Raw genomic sequence first — 20,430 nt, 5'->3', positions numbered from 1 at the left:
TATTAAGTGGGGGATGATTGGTGAATTTACGATGTGTACTTATTCATATTTCGTTTGATTGTTTAACTATAGTAAATTAAATTTAATTTAAACGAAAACGTTGGATTTGATACAGACCACCATCAGGTTAATAAAATTATCTCTTCCAACTTGGTTCACCAGGAGAGCTCACTACTTTGTAAACACACGGGGCTTACAATACCTCACTCAGTGATGACCTCTCGAGTTTTTATTTCTATCCTGTTTCCGTGAAGGTTGTGTCCAGATGAGGTCTTATGTTCTCTCACTTCTGTAAATAGAACAATGAAACAAAAGACAGCCGCTAAACCCCAACTCCACCTCGGTCTCTTCCTCACAAAAACAAGGAAAGAGAAACTGGGGGTCGCGCCTCATCACCACCTTACTGTTTTTACCGCCATCTCTTAGCGCCAAGCCGTCGCGTCCAGAAGCCGAAGCTTGTCCTTAAATATTTACCTCAAAGACTCTATGGGGAGGATCACACACCTCTGTTTTGCAATTAGTGTTTAGAAAAGGAAAAGGGTTAGGTCTGCTTTTAACTCCAGATGTCGTTGTTCACACACTTAAAACATTCCCGTCTTTTATAGTACCGGGATACCGTCTGTTTACTTGTGCCTAGATAGCCTTAGATATGAAAGAGAAACGGATTATAACTATGGTTTGATTTATTGGTTAAAGATCTAAGAAAGTACACTCTATTTCTCCCATGACGAACCCGGTTACCGTAGCTCACTCCTTCATTCTCTACAAAAAGTGGAGTTAGAAAATGATGAGTGGTGTGTTGCCAAGTATAATAAATCATTGAAATATAATCAGATCTCGCTGAGTCTCGTTAGCCGCCGTGTGATCACTGAGAAAATATTATCATTAGCCCAGATGCTCGGCTCCGTCACTGCTGGTGTCATACATACAGACATACTTGGAGCACTTCAGTGTTTACGGAAAAGGTGTGTAATCTCAGCGTCTTGTAGAGGAAGGTTTATCTATTTTAGCTCCACGAGTCACACAGGTACTTAATAATATATCAGATCAGGTTAAGTTAGGTTAGTGGTAAAATTAAGTAAAGCAAGGTTAAGTAAAGTAAGGTTAAGTAAGATTAAGGTTATTTATATTTAAGGCACCCAAGTCTCAAAGACTTTTAAACATATATTGAATCTTACCTTTATGAAACTTTCTTTGTAGTGAGTTACGGACAGCGCTCCCCTGAACATCTTCACGGCCCATCACTCTGAAGTGGACAGTGATAAATCAATAATAATAATAATAATAATAATAACAACACATAGTCATGCAAGCGTCATACCTCCTATACTGCGTCCTCCAATTGCCACACAAGTTTTTATCACGAACATGAAGACACGGAAAGTGTTATTTCTGGGATTTAAATAGCTGCGAAAAAAATCTGATTCAATATTTTACGTTCGTGTACAAGATACCGAGACTGGACATGCTAACTCACCTGCACTGGGCGAAGGAGACCGACCCAAGTACAGTAGTACTGTTTATGCCGAGTTGTCGTGAGCGGTGTCAAGTCGTGCTGTGATCACTGTTATTCTCTCTTACGGTGTTTCCCCAGCGTCTTAAAAACTCACTTCCGACTTTACAAATCTTATAATTACAAGATATCTTAAAGCCATGACATTGAGACTCGTAAATATGAAGAGAGAACTGAATTCCTCTGCTCGGGGCCTGTTATTATAGCATATAACCACATCTAGTTAGGTTAAGCTCCGAACGCGGGTCTAGCGGAAGACTTAAGCGATACTTAATAACATTCGCGTTCAGTTAAGACCTACTTGGCTCGGTAACAGCTCCTCGCGAACTTGAATATATGCACGCAGTCTAGAGCCGCTGTCAGCTGTGTGTGTACTTTGTAGAGCTGAGCAGGAGAGTGACAGCAAATTATTTTATCTGCATGTATTGTCAGTCACCCGGGGAAAACGTAAAAAAAATAATTTGAATATTTTCAACTTTAGACTGATAGAGTTTATTGTTTATTTATTATAATTGACAGTTGTTTCCATCTTCTGGTCTTAAACGACGAAGTAAAGAAAGCCAAAGGCGTAATTTGTCTCCGTGATAAAAATAAATTCACATGAGCGTAACACCTTTAAACGGCAATACTCGCATCCCATAGAAGCTGTGTTGAAATAATGTGAGGTCATCCACAATAGTTTTTCCCTTCAATGATTATCGTAAGCGGACATGACTCTGGTATCAATAAATACAAACATGTTGAATCCTCAAGGTTCTTCCCGTAAAGAGCTGCAAGACAAACACTGTCAGAGACAACTGCTTTGCCTTTCCAGTGGACAATAAAGATGAGCGTCTTTTGGTTGCTCATTTTCCGCTACATGTCACGAGAGCAACATTTTTTAATTACATCTAACATTCTAACATCAACATTCCTCATTATCACATCCAGGTAAAAAACATTCACACTAACATCCGCGTTCTTCCGCTATACGTCAAGAGAAACAAACATTTTCACAAACATCTGTATTCTTCCAATACGTCATGAACGATGAATATTCTCAGTCAAAATAACAATACTTATGTTCTCCAGCAGCACGTCAGCAGCCACTAGTAGAATCACCCACCAAACAATGGTAAATAAACACTATCTTTTCACCCTATTCACTTCTCACTCAATTTGCTTCATCTCTCCCTCTCACAGTTTCCTCTCTCTCTCTTCTCTCTCTCTCTCTCTCTCTCTCTCTCTCTCTCTCCAAACCATTGCTAAAACCAAGCCAGTTTCTAGTCATCCTCACCAGCGTCACATTTCAACACTGGTAGACGGAAGTGGAAGGACAAGAAGCATCGTCTGCGTCTCTCCTTCAAGTACAGTCCCCAACCTTTTACCAACCGAAAGACGGAACATAGGTCGTCTTCTTCAGGAAAAGTCCCCACCCCTGTACCCCCAATGAGGGGACACTGGTCGTCTTCTTCAGGTAGAGTTCTGATCCCTCCACCCCAGTAGTAGGGGACAAAGGGCGTGTTCAGGTGGTGCTCAGGGTGTGGGTGAGGTCCTGGAGGTGACAGGCGTGGGGCTGGCACCTTGTGTGTATACAACTCCGCCAGTTGAGTGAGAAAGTGATGCTGGCTGTGTGTGTGTGTGTGTGTGTGTGTGTGTGTGTGTGTGTGTGTGTGTGTGTGTGTGTGTGTGCGTGTGTTTGAGGTATGTCAGCATACAGGTATAGGTGATAGTGAGTTTCAGAACACAGGTGAGTGTGTAGGTGTCTGGGAGACCAAGGTGTCTTTATGCATTATAAAATCTGAGGAATATTGAGAAATTATTTTTTGGCTGATGGCTGAGGAGGACGTGCGCGCGCGTGTGTATGTGGAAGGGGGGCGTATGTGTATATTTTTGTTCGTCTACGTGCAGGAATACATTGAAGACTGTTCCTGTCACTGTTTAGAAACACAAGACCCAGCGTACTTAAACTGGTGTATATTCAGAAGCACAGGAGAGACAGAGAGGTTTTGTAGGTTTAAGTATGGATATTTACACCTGTAAGAGCTGTGTTTGGAAGCAAGAATGCCAGGGAGTGCACAGAGGCTCGTGTTTATAAGGTCTCTCTTAAATTTTAATGGGGTTTGGAATGTGTCTATAATGCGGATCCCTTGAAGGCTGTCTGCTGTTCCTTCGTCATTCACAAAAAAATTAAAATCAAGCAGACCTCAGGAGTTGTTCTCTGGCGCCACATCATCTTGACCCTGAATGTTGTTGACCAGTATTTGATGTTCTCTACACTCTTATATGTTAAGATTCAAAGTAGTGTATATCTAAGGACTGCCGCTCACTTAGGCTGAAGGGAGGATTAGTAGCTGTAACTAACAAGAGAAATACCAAAGAAATTTTATCTCTGGAGTGCAAAATGTGACTGAATTAACACAAAATACTGTAAGATGTTAATAAACACAGAACAACATTGACACCAAATGGCGAAAGCACAGAATAAACATTAGAGTGAAAAAAAATATGAGAAAAACAGACCAAGCAACATAAGACTATAACAGCCCGTTGACTCCTTAATAAAACTAATGGGGTATAATTTGTTTGCAATCTATATAATTCACTCGGGATTACCTTAGTACATATTTATAAGAGGATATGCATACGGTATTTAGTATGTCCGTGATCTGCGTAGTGTGTGACGTGTACTAGAGTGTGACGTGTACTAGAGTGTGACGTGTACTAGAGTGTGATGTGTACTAGAGTGTGATGTATACTAAATTTGGCTCATACTGATCATAGGTTGAAGGTGATATTTCATCATCCTTTCACCCATCCGTGCAGACTAACACTAGGGTGCTCACTGTGTCAAAATAACCGACTCTTCCGCCCCTGTTCCATAAAAGGATTCCCAAACGTAGAAAAACGTTAACAAGAAAATGGGAGACACGGTAAACATAATGACGCTGAATGATCATAAGACTTCAAAAATCCTTACAAATTAGATTCTATTTCAGTTGAGTATTTGATTTTGAGGTTTAGTGGGGAGGGGAGAGGGGGGGTTGGGGATGGGGGGTGAGGGGGAGGGGGCACATGTTCTATAAAAATCTGGTGAAATAGCTGATTGTCTTATACTAATAGCAGGCTGAGTTGTCATGGGGTGGTGTGGTTGGGGTAGTGTTGTCATGGGGTGGTGTGGCCGGGGTAGTGTTGTCATAGGGTGTGGTTGGGGTTGTGATGTCGTGGGGTGGGTGGTCAGGGGTAGTGGTGTCATGGGGTGGTGTGGTCGGGGTAGTGGTGTCATGGGGTGGTGTGGTTGGGGTTGTGATGTCGTGGGGTGGTGTGGTCGGGGTAGTGGTGTCATGGGGTGGTGTGGTTGGGGTTGTGATGTCGTGGGGTGGTGTGGCCGGAGTAGTGTTGTCATGGGGTGGTGTGGCCGTATCACGGAGTCTAATATCGTGTGTGTTTGTGTGCGTGTGTGTGTGTGTCCTACCCATGCCGCCCAGTTACCTCCAGTTAACCATGACGTCATGCCTGCTGCTAAGTCCTCATTAATTTTCCTCATTAACAATATAAAATATTCGTATAAAAATAAACATACCTTTCCAACGCTCTACCCAAGGACGCAAAAAATATATTGTAAATAAACTTGGAGCCAAGCACTTGGAAGAAATATCTGCCAGAGTCTTAAACAAAGCGGGTGTTCTTCCTTGTCGCAGCCAGCGTGTATAAATCGATCACCACCCAAATACACCTTCAATCAGAGGCATGTTTACCTCCCCGGCGTAACCCGAGGCCCACCTTAAACACTTACCTTCTCATTTGCCTTCTGAAATGAGCTCGACGTTGTTATTACTAAACACTCCCGCATCCGGTCACTGCCCGCCTCTTCCCTCCCCCTCCTCCTCCTCCTCTTCCTCCTCCTCCTGCTCCTCCTCCTCCCTCTTTCATTGACTCTCGTACACCTTCACAACTTAGCGACTCACACCGCCTCCCCTTTGAAGATTAAATCACCGCATCTTGAAGAATTCTTTAGCTGCATTTTCACTGAGAAATTCATTAATGGCAAATAAAAGAAATTGACAAAATGCATATTAAAAATACCTAGGAAAATAAATTAAGGGTGAGACTATATCAGTATTTGGTCTAGCGGTGACGGACGTAGGAAGGAACTATACCTCAGACTCACTCAGAGGGTATCAGCCTGAAAAACACGGCCCCGCCACCACCATCTGTGAAGCACGCGCGGCCACCACCAAAAACTACCTTGTTTATTTTCTCATATATTATTTCTTTCCTCCGCTGGATGTGTGAAGGGCTGCCGTCTCTAGGAGCAGGGGGGAGGGGAAGCGGGGGGGAATGGGAAGAGGGTGTGGGTGGTGGGCGTGGTCATGGGTACGGGATGATAGGCGTTGGGTGATGGGTGTGGTGATGGACATTAATATGAACATGAGGCTATGGGTATGTGATTATAGGCATGCTGATGGGCATGGTGATGGGCATGGGCTAATGGATATGGTTTTGAGTGTGGACTAATAAGTATGGTGAATTAGCATGTGCTAATGAGCAAGGTGAATGAACATGGGCTGATGGGTGAAAGGAGATAGATGCTGGTTGAAGAGGAGCATGGGAAAATAACCATGGGCTAATGAACGTAGTGCCATGGGCGTATGTTGGTGTGGGTCGTTTGGAATTGTGTGGGGGGGAGTGGTTAGTGTAGCGGGCACAGGGAGACGTTCGGATGGTGTAAGAGGATGGGCGTGGGTTTCGGTGTGAGTGCTTGAGCGAGGGGGCGTGGGTTGGTGTGTGGGTGCCTGTGGTGGACCGAACTAAAACATCTTCAACCAATATTTACTTTTCTTCTGTCTCACGTCACTTACCTCCTTTGGGGCCACGACGCCTGGGAGGAGACACGAGGAGACGGGGAGGAGACACGAGGAGACGGGGAGGAGACACGAGGAGACGGGGAGGAGACACGAGGAGACTGGGAGGAGACACAAGGACACCGGGAGGAAAGAGGAAACGGGGAGGAGAAACAAGGAGACCGGGGGGGTCGACGCACGAGCAGATTGAGGAGAAGACACAAGGAGACCGGAAAGAGACATACACTTAGACAGGAGGGAGACAGAGACGGGGAGGAGACTCAGGGAAGGGAAAGGAGACACGAGAAGACAGGCAGGAGATACAAGGAGACGGAGAGGAGACACGAGGGAGACGGGGAAGACCTGGGGAGATGGGAGGAGGAGACACAAGGAATGGGGAGGAGATACGGAGATGAGGAGGAGATACAAGGGAGATGGGGAGGAGACCACAGGGAGATGAGGAGGAGATACAAGGAGATGGGGAGGAGACACAGGGAGATGAGGAGGAGATACAAGGAGATGAGGAGGAGACACAAGGAGATGAGGAGGCGATACAAGGAGATGGGGAGGAGATACAAGGAGATGAGGAGGAGACACAAGGAGATGAGGAGGAGATACAAGGAGATGGAAAGAAGTCGGAAGGAGAATAAGGAAAGAGGCGGTAGGAGACAGACAGGAGACAGAAGAAACAGGGAGAGATGGGGAGGAGACAGAAGCAGACGGAAGGTGAAAGAAGGGAGAGAGATCAAGGGAGACATGACGGAGACTACAAATAAGGGAATTTAATATTCAACAAATTTCTTTTGTATTTTCATGTTCGAAGTATTTACATATTTAGATTTCCTCTTTAAAGTTCCGAAGTTAGTGTTCTCCAATTTAATATTATTAACTTATGCAAATTCAGATTTTCTCTCTTTTACGAGTTAAATAAATGACATGGTTATGCTATACTTCTTTATCGTTTTTAATGATTGGAATTCTGAGTCTCTTTCCCAACACCAAAATTTGCAGTAATATATTGTACTGCCTCATATATCAGGGAGTCAATGTTTAGTAAGGTGGAAATGTAAAGTTTTCGCCCATGTTTCGTGTACGACATTTGTTTGGCACTCAGAGGAAACATTTGTATACCTGTGCACAAGGTTGGAGGGGTACGGTAGGTGGCTACTCTAAATTATGAATACTTCAGCATATTATGAACATTACTTTACAAATATTCATACGCATATTCTTAAAAAGTCATAAATATTGAATATATACTTACCTGAATATATGCAAAGGTTATCTACAATCGCACACGAACATACATAAACGTATATATAATCATTCATGAATATATCCGAACAGATAAAAACCACAATCAGAGATAATGTACACACTTTACATGTTCTCTTACTTTGTTGTCACTCGGAATCAAGTATGACGATTGTTACGAACCCCTCCACCCAGCACTACGAACCACGCCATCTATTGTCTTGATCTACCTACCCAGCACCACGAGCAACGCCATCTAGGGACGAGACACGAGTATGACTCGTCTTAGTTAACACTCCGGGGTTTCCCTTCTCCATATCCTGGTTGTTGCGTCACTTCCTCCAAGTCTTCTTTGTGAGCTCCAATTCGAGGAGAGAGCACTTGGCTCTGGGAAGTGACCACAGGATCATCTATCCTCTAAACCTACGGCGCAGTGACTACCTACCGTCTTCTACAATACTCAGCCTTACTCGTCAGCCATCTCAGCTCCTCACTTAAGTATTTGTAATCTTGTATTGCCTCCCCCACGTCCACTTGCTTCAAGATTGTTTTATGTTTTATTAATATGTATATACTGTTAATGTTTAGGTTAAGTTTGGTTAAGGGTAATTTATAAGCTGAATATTTTGTTAAGGGATTTATGGTACTTTATTATACACAACGAAAACTCGCATCCTTTGTCTACCCTTTTATAGTCCGATTGTCTGTTTTTTTTTTATTGTTGTTACCTGTTGGGATCTGGGTAGACTTTTAACTATATTCTAAATCCCCAACTCGTAACACGATCATCCAACTATATGATACAATGATATGAGTTATTAAAGATGTCACCTTCGTAGGTAAGCTCTGAGGTTGAATCGAGAGGCGATATGGGACCGGCAGGGCCGTCCACAGTTGCTACACGTGTGGAGGGCTACATCTAGTGCGGGAGGGGCGGAGGCAGCGGCTTACCGGTGCTGGCGCCTGTCTGCCTCAGTATGCAATCGGGCTAACTCGAAAGTATTGACACCTTCTCGTGAGGTTTTTCTCCAAGTAATCGTTTCCCAGGTGAGGGGGTCGATTTGGCACTTTCTCAGGTTTGTCTGAAGAATATCCTTATACTTTTTTCCGTTGGCCGCCAGCGTTACATTTACCATCGCTAGTTGACTGTAAAGTAGCTGCTTTGGCATTATAATGTCGTTCATGCTAGTAACATGGCCAGTCCACATACTCATTGTCGTTCATAGATAATGGTAGCCTCGATGCTCCTACAGTTGGTTTCAGCGAGAATACTGGCATTTGTTCTCTTGTTTTCCCAGCAAACTCGGAGGATGGAACGTAGTCTACGTTGGTGAAAGTTTTCAAATGTCTTGAAGTACCTCCTGTATGTGGCCCACGTCTCGCTGTCATACAGGAGGGTGGGGAGGACCACTGATCGATATACGAGCAGCTTTGTATATAATTTCAGCTCCCTACTGCCGAAGACACGGGTACGGAGTCTGCCAAATGCTTGAGATGCACATCTGATCCGATGTTGAATCTCTTCATCGATGTCCGCGATGGTGGACAGGTGGGAGCCAAGATACTGAAAGTGGGTAACATTAGAGAGGGTAATATTGTTAACCTGGATGGATGGTGGACAGGTGGGAGCCAAGATACTGAAAGTGGGTAACATTAGAGAGGGTAATATTGTTAACCTGGATGGCTGGTGGAGGTGTTGCTGAAGCAGGTGCAGGCTGAAACGGAATCCAAGTCTTATGTACAGGCCCCCCAAGGTCGCGCTCAGTATGAGCGACGAGGGTGAGGTCGTGTGCATACTGAAGTTCAGTGATGGAATGGATCGACACCTTCGCTACTACCTGGAGTTGTCTTATCCGATACTGGATGTCCACCCCGCTGGTTAAATTGGCACTGGCACGAATATGGAAGGCAGCCAAGAAAATGGAAAAAAAGAGTTGGGACCAGTACACATTCTTGTTTTACCCACGTTTGGAAGGGGAAAACTCAAACTCGGAGCCATTGTGTATAACACTACCGTTCATGCCATCGTGGAGTTGCCTTACAATGGAGGTGACTTTTGGTGGGCAGCCAAAACGACTGAGGGTCCACCAGAGGACTACTCTGTTGACCGAGTCGAAAGCCTTGGTAAGGTCGATGAAGGCCATATACAAGCCACTAAGCTGTTCTCTGCACTTTTCCTGTATCTGGGGGGCAGCAAAGATCATGTGAGTGATGCCACATGGTGGTCTAAAGCCACATTGAGATTTTGGGAGGAAGTGTTCCTCATCATGAAGAAGTTTGTTTGGGAGGACTTGGGCGATAATCTTGCCAGCTATAGACAGCAGTGAAATCCTTCGGTTGTCGCCACAGTCTGACCGGTCTCCCTTGTTCTTGGGGGATTTCCTTCTGTTTCAATATATTCCCCAGAAGAGAGTGGAGACAGCTGGTAAGCAGAGGTCCTCCTGTTTAATACACGTCGGCTGGAATTCCATCAGGGCCTTTGGCTTTTTTATTTTTCCTCTGCTTGATGGCAGTAGCTACCTCATCACGGGGTGGAGGATAGATGAGGTGGGCCATCTCCGGATAATGAGGGATCTGCTGGGTAGTCAGGATTTCCACATCTGTGTTTTAGTTGAGCAGGGAATTATAGTGTTCTTTACAGCACTGAAAGATACCCTCTTCGTCCTTAATTTAGGAGTTACCGTCGGATGACCGGAGAGGTGCCGCTCCATGAGCAGTTGGGCTGTAGATTGGTTTAGTGGATTTGACAAATTCACTTATCTGGTGTTGATCTGCAATTTTTTGCATTTCACCATTCGTTCTTGATTTCTCGAAGTTTGTGCTGGGCCATTGCCTTCTGTTGGCGAAAGGTTTCAGCTTCGGTCTGAGACTGAGGGTTGTTTTTCCAGTCAGTGAAAGCAGCACGTTTACCACTGACGAGTACGTCGATTTTCTGGTTATTTTTATTAAACCAATCTTGGTGTTTTCTTCTGTTCTGGAGGAAGGTCTCGCAGTAGGTTTTTATGATGGCAACATTGAGGACACCCCATTCGGTACTCGGATTCAAGTTGTTTGTAGTTGGGTTGCTTATCACCCCCCTCTTCCAGGTGCTCTCTAAAACTGTGTTCTATCGCTTGATCCTCCAGTCACTTAGTGTTGAAACCTCTTATGAAGGCTTGTTGCCTTCGCCGTTTTGGGGCGACGTGAAGGGAGAGTTTGGCTCTGATGAGCCGATGATCTGTCTCAAAGTGGTCTGAGCCATGCATGGCTCAGGCAATGAGGATATCTAGATAAACTCTTTCTCTGACAATGATATAGTCAATGAAATGCCAATGTCTGGATCGTGGGTGTTGCCACGAAACCTTGAACTTGTCGGTCTGCATAAATTAGGTGCTGGTGATAGTGAGGTTGTGTTCAGCACACTTGCTGAGGAGGAGTAGGTCGTTGGGATTGCATTTACCAACTATGTTACTCCCTATGGATCCCTGCCATAAGTCAGCATCTCTGCCAACTCTGGTACTGAAGTCGCCTAAGAGCACAACCTTATCTTCACTGGGGATAGAGATTAGCACTCTTGCCATGGTCGGCGTAAAAGCATGAACTTACTGGATGTGGTCGTCCAGCCATGTAAGTCTTAGGTAGGCTTTGAGGCTATGTTTAAGCCCCTTTCCTATATATATATATATATATATATATATATATATATATATATATATATATATATATATATATATATATATATATATATATATATATATAATAGTAATACACACACACAAATGCACACCCTCTCGTTCACCGTTAAGTCCCCTTCATTATCGTGTTTTCTAGCCGAGTCGCTCCATAGTCCCTCACTACACTTAACTCAGCCCTCACTCACCCCTCACTCAGTCATTACTAAACATTCACTCAACTCACTCATGGCCTTCACTCTCACAACATTCTATCTCACACTCCTGGAAGTCTCTGTGAATTTTGTCCCTAGGATTTAGTCTCATCAGCTCGTCTTTAATTTGTTCGTTCATAAGAACTTATATTATTAGGTGATTGATATCATCCCGTTCCTAAAAAAGGTATAATACCAATCTTTATCATTTGTTCGATTTTCATTTTGCTCATTTATGATGATACATTATAACATTTCTTCAATTAAGAGTTTTGTTTAATTTATTAATCTTAAATGATAACACCAATTGTTTTCTTCACTTCGATAAATCTATTCTTTTCCCTCATATCGATAATGTTAACACTAATTAATTTAGTTTCATTCAAAACGACAGTGTTGTATAAAAATTCTTAACTCATCTGTACGACCTAATTGCATACTTATATATTTCACAGTTGCCGCCACCTACGGCTGTTAGTTGTGCTCCCAGCAGTCATCTATACAGAAGGTTGGCTGACCGAGGTGTCGAGGACCCAGTAGTAAGACTCGTAACTCTTGGAGTCAACTTTTGTACTCTGGTTTACGGTCAACATCAATGGAACCGTCGTCTAGTACTGTACCTGGATAAAGAGGAATACTGATGCAGACACAGAGTATAAATGTTACCTCCTGAAGTATACAAAAAGATGAAAGGGGTAGAAGACAAAGAGGAGAGACCAATTAATATTTAAATGTCATAGTATCAGATTATGAAAGGAGTGAGTCGATTTTCCTCTTTCCTCAAGGTTTACGTCATGTGTTAAACTATCTTTTGAGCTTCACAAGTTGAAAATTTTACCAGATTAATTTTGAATGTTCTCAAGTTTGTACATCCATCCTCGAGTCCTGTATTACATTTTTTCCTATTTCTCGATAAGTAAAATTCTTCCTGTCACTCGAGACTTACGAGTCTTACATGATAAAATATTCTGGCCCTCGTGTCCAGACGAATTACACACTACTAATATTTGTTGGCCTTATAAACTTGTGAATCTTACTTTAGAGAGACTCCTGGAGTTAGAGTGTTTAAATCAGTTCTCAACAATTCATCTCAAAGAGGCCCTCCAGGCTCAAGAGTCTTCATTCTGGCGTCAGCGAATCGTATGTAATAAGATATTGTTGGTCCTTAGAATATATGAATCTAACGTACACAGTCCCTCCTCACCCTTTGTGTCTGTTATTTCTTCTTATTTTATTCTTATCTTTCAGTTTACTCTTTCTTCCGGACTCCTGAAATCTGGGAATCCTGGCCCAACAGATTATCTGAGGCCCTCGGATTGTCTGAGAGTTTTACCACCGGAGTTTCCCCTTTTCCCTTGCCCCTCGGCCGCTGATTTGTGATTACCGTGGGCCAGCGTGAGGACCCGGGCAGTAAACTGGCTCACCTCTCTTTTTCTCCACCATCCTCACTATTTTATTTCTTTACGTTCAACACAAGAGCCAAAAATGTGTCCCCACGCACTTTTTCCTTTCTTTTGTAAAGATCTTAACTATGGATAATGAAGTGAGTAACTTTGTATCATTCCTGAAATAGATGGAAAGCTGTCAATAAGAATGAACAAAAGCGACAGTTATAAGTTTAAGAAACTTTTTGACCCAAACTCAACTTCTCGGGGAAAGAGTGGCGACAACAAGACATCCAGCGTGTAGAAGGACCGAAGGCACAGATCTCTTGTATCTGACTTTGAACCTTATATGGTTGTGCTTTACAGTCGCCATCAGAATGAGACCCAACAGTGTGTTTTGCCCCTGACGGTATTTGTCGAGTGTCTGGACGGAGTTTAAGCTTGAAGACATGTTAGAGACTTAAAGTTTTCCTACACATTATTGTGTTTTGTTTTGTTTTTGTTCAGGGTTGTGTCGGCCTAGGATTTAAGTTAACATTCTGGCAGCCTTGGTGCGGCTGCAACGAGAACTTTCTCCTTGTTGTCAGTCATTTCTATCTACTGCTTCTCAAGGAGGTGGATACAGTCGTTGCAAAAACAAAAATAACACCCAAAAAGAAACAAAGTAAATCAGTCACAATATCAATATATATATATATATATATATATATATATATATATATAAACACTTTTTCTGCTATGAAGTTCTCACCTGAAGATAAACGACAGCCGGCGAGAGAGAGAAACAGATAAAATAGGATATTTTGGGGGAGATTTCTTGGGTTTCGAGTTGCCGCCATTAGCCACCAGAGGGCCGAGCGAGTGACCACTGGACGGTCCAAGATGGCCGCTCGTTAGTGGACATTGTGGCCCGCGCGGGCTCATTATCACGTGACCTGCATTAACCAATCATCGTCCGAAGTAGGGGAACTTGTCCAATAGATTTTGTGATAGTTTTGTTGTATATTTTTCTATCCACTCTTTATGAAAACTTGGCAACTTAGTTGTTTATAACATAGAAATTTATTGTGAGTGGCCGACGAGTGACAATTAACATCAGTAAGCGTAAATATATGTCTTTTAAAGCGATATTCTCCTCGGTTTGAAAATCATTGGCAGCTGGTCGGTCGTGATTGGTCCGTACTTATAAGAAGATGTCTGGAATTACACGCTATTTCCAGCAGCGTCACATGGGAAATATTTTCCAGAATACTGCATGCGTCTCAGTAGTGTTATTGTTGTTGACATGTTTGTAGGAGTTGTCAGGTTATTCCTCCGTTACTGAGTTAATACTAGTGTGTGTTTAAGATGAACTGTGTGTGGACTGTTTACTCTAACACACACCACGATCTATTAACCTAACGTGTATACGTAGTTACGTGTACGTACGTGTGTGTGTGTGTGTGTGTGTGTGTGTGCTAGAAATAAAATAGTCCAGCCAGTACAGGAACATTATATTAATTAATTGATTAAAACGTTTCTGAGTCAACTGTGTCTATCATTAATTAATTATCTATAATATATAACATTTTCCATAATATAAATTACTAAACAAACTCTAAACATAAGATCACCGAAGTATAAAGAAAATATATGAAATATTCTTTCAAGTTAAAATGAAGCAGAAAGTATTAAAGAAAGTTTACATACAGTAAATCATATATTTTTATTCTGCCACAATGCATTTTTGGTTCCTCAATCCAGGCAAAATAATATTCATGATAGTTGGCACTCCCTGCAGGTGGCACTGTTTCGTTGTTACTCCACTGTTATTGGTACTCCCCCTGTAGGTCCTACTCCTTCTATAGCTGTCACTCCCCTATTGTTGGGATTCCCCTTATAGTTGGCACTCCCACTACAGGTGGCACTACAACTGGTAGCACTTCCCTCGCCCATTCGACGGGTGGTACTCAACTTCTCCCTACAGGGGTGTGAAACTCATGGCCCGCCGGCCAAATGTGGCCCTTGGGATGGTCAGCTGTGGCCCTTGGGATGGTCAGCTGTGGCTCGCGGGCTGACGATAAAATTTATCATCCCGTGAAATTATGATAGAAATAGATATAATCATGTTTATTTAGTAAAATTAATTTTACGAACTTAAGATGAAACAAACCCAAATGAGGTATTCCTGGTAAGCCAGGCAAGGCAATGTGTGAAGATGTAAACTTCAATCCTGTAAATATGTGATATAGCTTTAGTGTTGGCCCTCAAGAGGGTAACTAAAATAAGAATTGGCCCCTCGAAAAGTTTTGAGTTTGACACCACTGCTACAGCAACTGTCAATCACCTCCCCCTGTATATGGTGGCTTTCCCCTCCTGTAGCTGGTGTCATCCCCCCCCCCCCTTGCAGCTAGCCCCCGCTGCAGCTAGTGGCACCCCCTTTGGCTAATGGCACTCTCCTCCCCCTGCAGCTAGTGGTACTCGTCTCCCCTTACATCTAGTGGCACTTCCCTCTCCATGCAGATATATTGATATTGAAACAATTTATTTGGCCAGAAAAATACAGAAACAGTGGACAATAATAACAATATTGACATGGCTAAACCAATTGAGAGCCTGATCTCTCTTATTGGCACCTGATATTATACTGTACATTTATCTCAATGAAGTATTATGTAACATAACATTTAATATCATCTGGAATAGTACACGTAACACGGTGTTAGTAAGAACATATGAGAATGTCACCACGATTATATTATCACTTTGCTATTTATTTTATTTTATATATATATTTTTTTACATTTATATTATAACTAAATACATATTTTACAGTGGAGTTGATATACATTGACCTGGTAAGTGAGGGAAGCAATACAACATAGGTTGAATTATCGTGAAACAAGAGGACAGAAACAGTCAGAATCATGTCTTGACGGCAAACACAGGGTATATAATTATTGCAACGGTAATTTCTATCTATCTTCGTGACAATATATAATATAATGGTTTTGGTGGTATAGTGTAGGAGCTTATGTAATCCCGTAAAAAAAAAATAATTTTTTTACACCATACATCAAATTAATCCTTATAACCTCTAGATTAAGGAAAATATGGTTTCATTTTTTTCTGAATGGTTTATTATAAATTTTATGCCACCAAGGAAGTTTTATCAAAGAGCGGCATAATCAACCACAAACGTATTCCCATTAAGTCCTAAGTAACATAAAACATGACTAATAACATGTGAAAATATAATATTATATGATCACAATTTAACATAATATGTTACGAATGTTGTTATAATATCTTAAGTGTGTTACAAACATGGCTGCTCATATATTATATGCCATCCTGTCTCTGGCAAGAGGAGGAGGTAGTAGGTAAAAATGGTCGCTTAACACAAATACTAGAAATTAGACATGTACATAATACCATTATAGGAAAAGCTTAGAACATCCATTTTATATTTATTATTAGTTTATAGTATTAAAAAAAACAGAACACAGATTCCTTCACCTTGTTTAGGCATTTCTCATCATCTGCTTAACAGTTACACATGTCGGTGCATGCCATGTTATTCTTTCTGTATGACGCCACATCCACACTTAACAAGCTCTGTGATAGCTTCTGGAGCTTTTGGCAGGTCTGATATTACTGGTATGAAACAGTCATTTTCAATCTCACAGCCATAGTGAAATCATTTCACTGTCTGTATCACAAGATCACATAAGGGCTTCATACCTTGTTCTCAATATATTGTACTTTAAAGTGGCTGCACTGCTGCAGTCGGTGGTAGTTTTTCAGCCTCTGCCTGCGTTTTCTTGAAGGAATGTCATCTAAGTTTTGACATTTCAGTGAAAGTCATTCGTGGACAGTAGAGCTTACATACAAATTCCTCTAGACCAATATACATGTCTGCTGGAGGGGCATTTGGTCTACTCAACATCTTGAATGCATTCAGGACCTTTGTGTTAGAGTTCATCAAAGTGCTCCAACATGTTTTCTTTCCTTTGCCAGCAAATTTTCCTGTGCAGTCAGATCCTGTAAAGGCATGGAAACCTGGAAGCCTCTCTGCAATGTCTGGCCCAATAGCATCATCTATGGATTTGAAAGAAGCAATTCGTCGTCGCTCACCAGTTCCTGTTATCACACTTGCATTTTTTCCAAGTTAGGCTGCGTTGATATGCCTAGAACAAACACACCAGTGTCTGGTGACATGCTGTACAGTGCTGCTCTTCTGTGATGCATATATGGCATGAATGATGAGCAGAGAACACCAGGCATGGGGCAATTAATTAACTTAGCTTAACTAGTTAACTTTTGAAATAACAGTTTAACTTAACTTAATCGAAATTTTGGCAAATTAATTGATTAACTTCGATTAATTATCAATTAACTCCTTATAAAGAATAACAAATAATATATAACACACAGCCCTTGCGCCCAGTGAGTGTCCATACCGTTGACTTTCCTGTACAGTACACCAGACTGCCTCACTATTCAGGTATTCAAACTACAGTATTCATTGACTCTTCTGGAAAACATTTACAGGTTATTAAGTTATTTAATCCACATGAAAATTCCCCAAAGGAAATTTGACACAGACTGGTTAACTTAACTTAATCGAAAAAATCTTAACTTAATTAGTTAATGTTAAAAAATCATGTTAACTTAACTTAACTGAGAAAAAATTAAACTTAACTTAACTAGTTAAATTGGAAACTTAATCGTCCCATGCCTGCAGAGCATCTGCTTCCTTATGGTTACTTTTCAACTGTTCAACATTTTCACCATTTGACGGAACACCTTTCTTTCTTGATAGCAGAAATGAAATTTTGCTTGAGTGGAGCAGAATCAATGCTTTGAATCCTAGATAGGTTGTCAATGATGATTTTGTCTTGTCGACTTTCGTTGCTGAATAACTTTTTGAGTGATACTTTAATCTGTGTTGAATCTGTGATTTCATAGCTGTATGCATTTGTTTCCTTGCCATAGCGTCGGTTTCTTGTTCTTTGTTTTAGCGAGTGGGCTACCTTATAACGATCAAAGACAAGGTGCAAAGCATCATAACTTTTTGCCCTAGCTGATAATGTTTTGATGAAGTGGTCTGCAAACTCTGTACATTTTTTGACAGACAAAGTTAACAGTTCGTGAACCAGTGCCGTGCCATAGATGATGAAAGTCTCTTGACATGGTTCCTTTTGTGGATCTGCTTCAAGGAGACTCATGAGATTGCTTTTGTCTTCTGCATATCTTATTCTGCATTATATAGTAACTGACTGCGTTTAAATGATTTTGATATTTTATGTAATGAAATTAATTTGAAAACCCAAATGGTAGCATTTGATCTTTCATCACCTGAGACACTCAGCGCATCATGCCTCTCAAGCGATTTTTTTTCCTCGCTTACTTCTCTGGACAAATACGACCTTAAATCCCATCAGAAAAAATTACACTATATATTTTCTTAATCTACAGGTTCCAAGGCTTAAAATGATGTATCGAGTCAAAAATTAACCGAAATCTTTACGGGACCACAGTTGGCTACATGAGCCCCTACGCTAATAAAATAAAAGTAAGAGTATAAAGTAAGTGTGAAAAATATTAATACTAAGACAATAGATAGTTTTTAAGAGACGATTTAAAGGAAGGGAGCGTAGTCTTTGCTCGTATGGGTGAGGGTAAGTTGTTCGACACCTTCACACCATGATATTTCATGGAGGTCTGTGACTGAGTGGAGCGCCTGGGGATGATCTTAGTAGCTCTGGTGTCCTAGGTTGTATCTCTGGTTAGTCAGGAACTGGAAGTAATTATTCTCAATCAAGTGATTGTCAGAATTATAATCAAATAGGGTATAGCAGTAAGTGTTAATATCTAAAAAAAAATACATTTTCGATTGAGCAAATTATTGGTTAGTGTGATCAGGTTTTTTCTTCTGTGCAGTGATCAGGGGTTGCGTGTTTATGGAGCCAGAGGCCCCATAGTGTGTGTTACTGTATCAAGATTTGGTAAACAAGATCATAATATATTTATTTCGTTTGTTGCAAGAGTAAGTGACTGACGAATGTGATACAGGATACTGCACTGTTTATTGACTTTAATGTGAATGGTTTGTATGGGGTTTCTCCAGTTTATCTTATCATCATCAATAACCTCAAGGAATTTAGTATTTTGTTCACGTTTGAGGACTGTATTACCAAGGGGTTTTTTCGAGGATTAAAGTCAGTTTATTACATATTACCCAGGTCCTGACTTTAGTCAATTCAATGTTCATAACTCTCATTAAGAAATGGAAATTTGAGTGACTGGCATAAAAATTACTATCGTCTGCAAATAAGTTGTATTGACGAGTGTGCTGGAGTGGGCTATATAATTTATGAACAAACAGAATAGTACAGGACCGAGAAAGGAGCCTTGAGGGAGGCCACACAAAATTGCTGAGGAGTCAGATTGATGATTATTATAGCAGACATACTGCTTCCTGTTAGACAGATACGAGGTAAACCAATAGTGGGATAAGCCCCTAACGCCGTAATGTTCAAGCTTTGCCAGGTGGATGGTATGGTCGACAGTATCAAAAGCTTTAGAGAGGTCCTGCAATATTACCGACTGTGAACTGAGTGTCATCAAAGGAGTTTAAGATGTCATTAGTAAAGGATAGCAGAGCACTCTCAGTTGACCTTCTCGCTCTAAATCCAAAATGAGAGTCTGTAAGGATGTTATTGACACTGCAGAAGGAATTTAGTCTACTACAAGCTAGCTTCTCCAGTATCTTACTTAAGTCTGGAAGGACTGATATGGGGAGGTAATTCTTGAAAATAATTTTATCTCCAGATTTTTTATATGCTGGGTAAACTTTAGCAATTTTAAGTTTATCCGGAAAGACACCACTAGTGAAGGAGGAGTTACAGATGTGTCGGAGAACAGGTAGTAATAAGTGGGCTACTTTCTTAATGATGCTCATTGGTATGTTGTCTTCGCCTGCTGCTGCATCTTTGTACATTTTTATGTTGGTCAATATTTCATCTGCCGTGAGAGGGAATAAGAAAAACTCATTTTGCTGTCTGTTTTGCAGGTAGGCTCTAAATTCCTCATGGTGATCAGGGATGACTTCCATAAAAATTTTGCCGACATAGATAAAATAGTCATTGAAGTGGATGGTAATGAAGGATGGCTCCGTTAAAACTGTATCATTTATCATAAAAGCTGAGTGGGAGGCCGTGGGTTGAGTGTTCCTGTTCTGAACAGAATTGATGATACTCCAGGTTTTCTTACTGTTAACTGATGCTGACTGGAGCTTTTTTGTATAATAGTTACGTCTGGCATTTCTAACTGCTTGAGTTACTCTATTTCGGATACTTCGGTAAGCATCACCGAAAGTTATGATTTTGTTTTGCACATTTTCTTTGAAGTTTGTAGTGGCACTCCACTCCCTCTGCAGACAGTGGCACTCCCCTCCCTCTGCAGATAGTGGCACTTCTTTCTCCATTAATATAATGGCACTCCCTTCCCTTGTATAAGGTGGCACTCCCCTCCCCTGCAGCTAGTGGCACACCCATCCCTCTGCAGATAGTGGCACTTCTTTTTCCATGAATATAAAGGCACTCC

Source organism: Homarus americanus, unplaced genomic scaffold (assembly GCF_018991925.1).
Source record: "Homarus americanus isolate GMGI-L3 unplaced genomic scaffold, GMGI_Hamer_2.0 scaffold34921, whole genome shotgun sequence".
NCBI lineage: Eukaryota > Metazoa > Arthropoda > Malacostraca > Decapoda > Nephropidae > Homarus > Homarus americanus.
The sequence above is the reverse complement of the archived record's forward strand: the minus strand, read 5'-3'. Positions refer to the sequence as shown.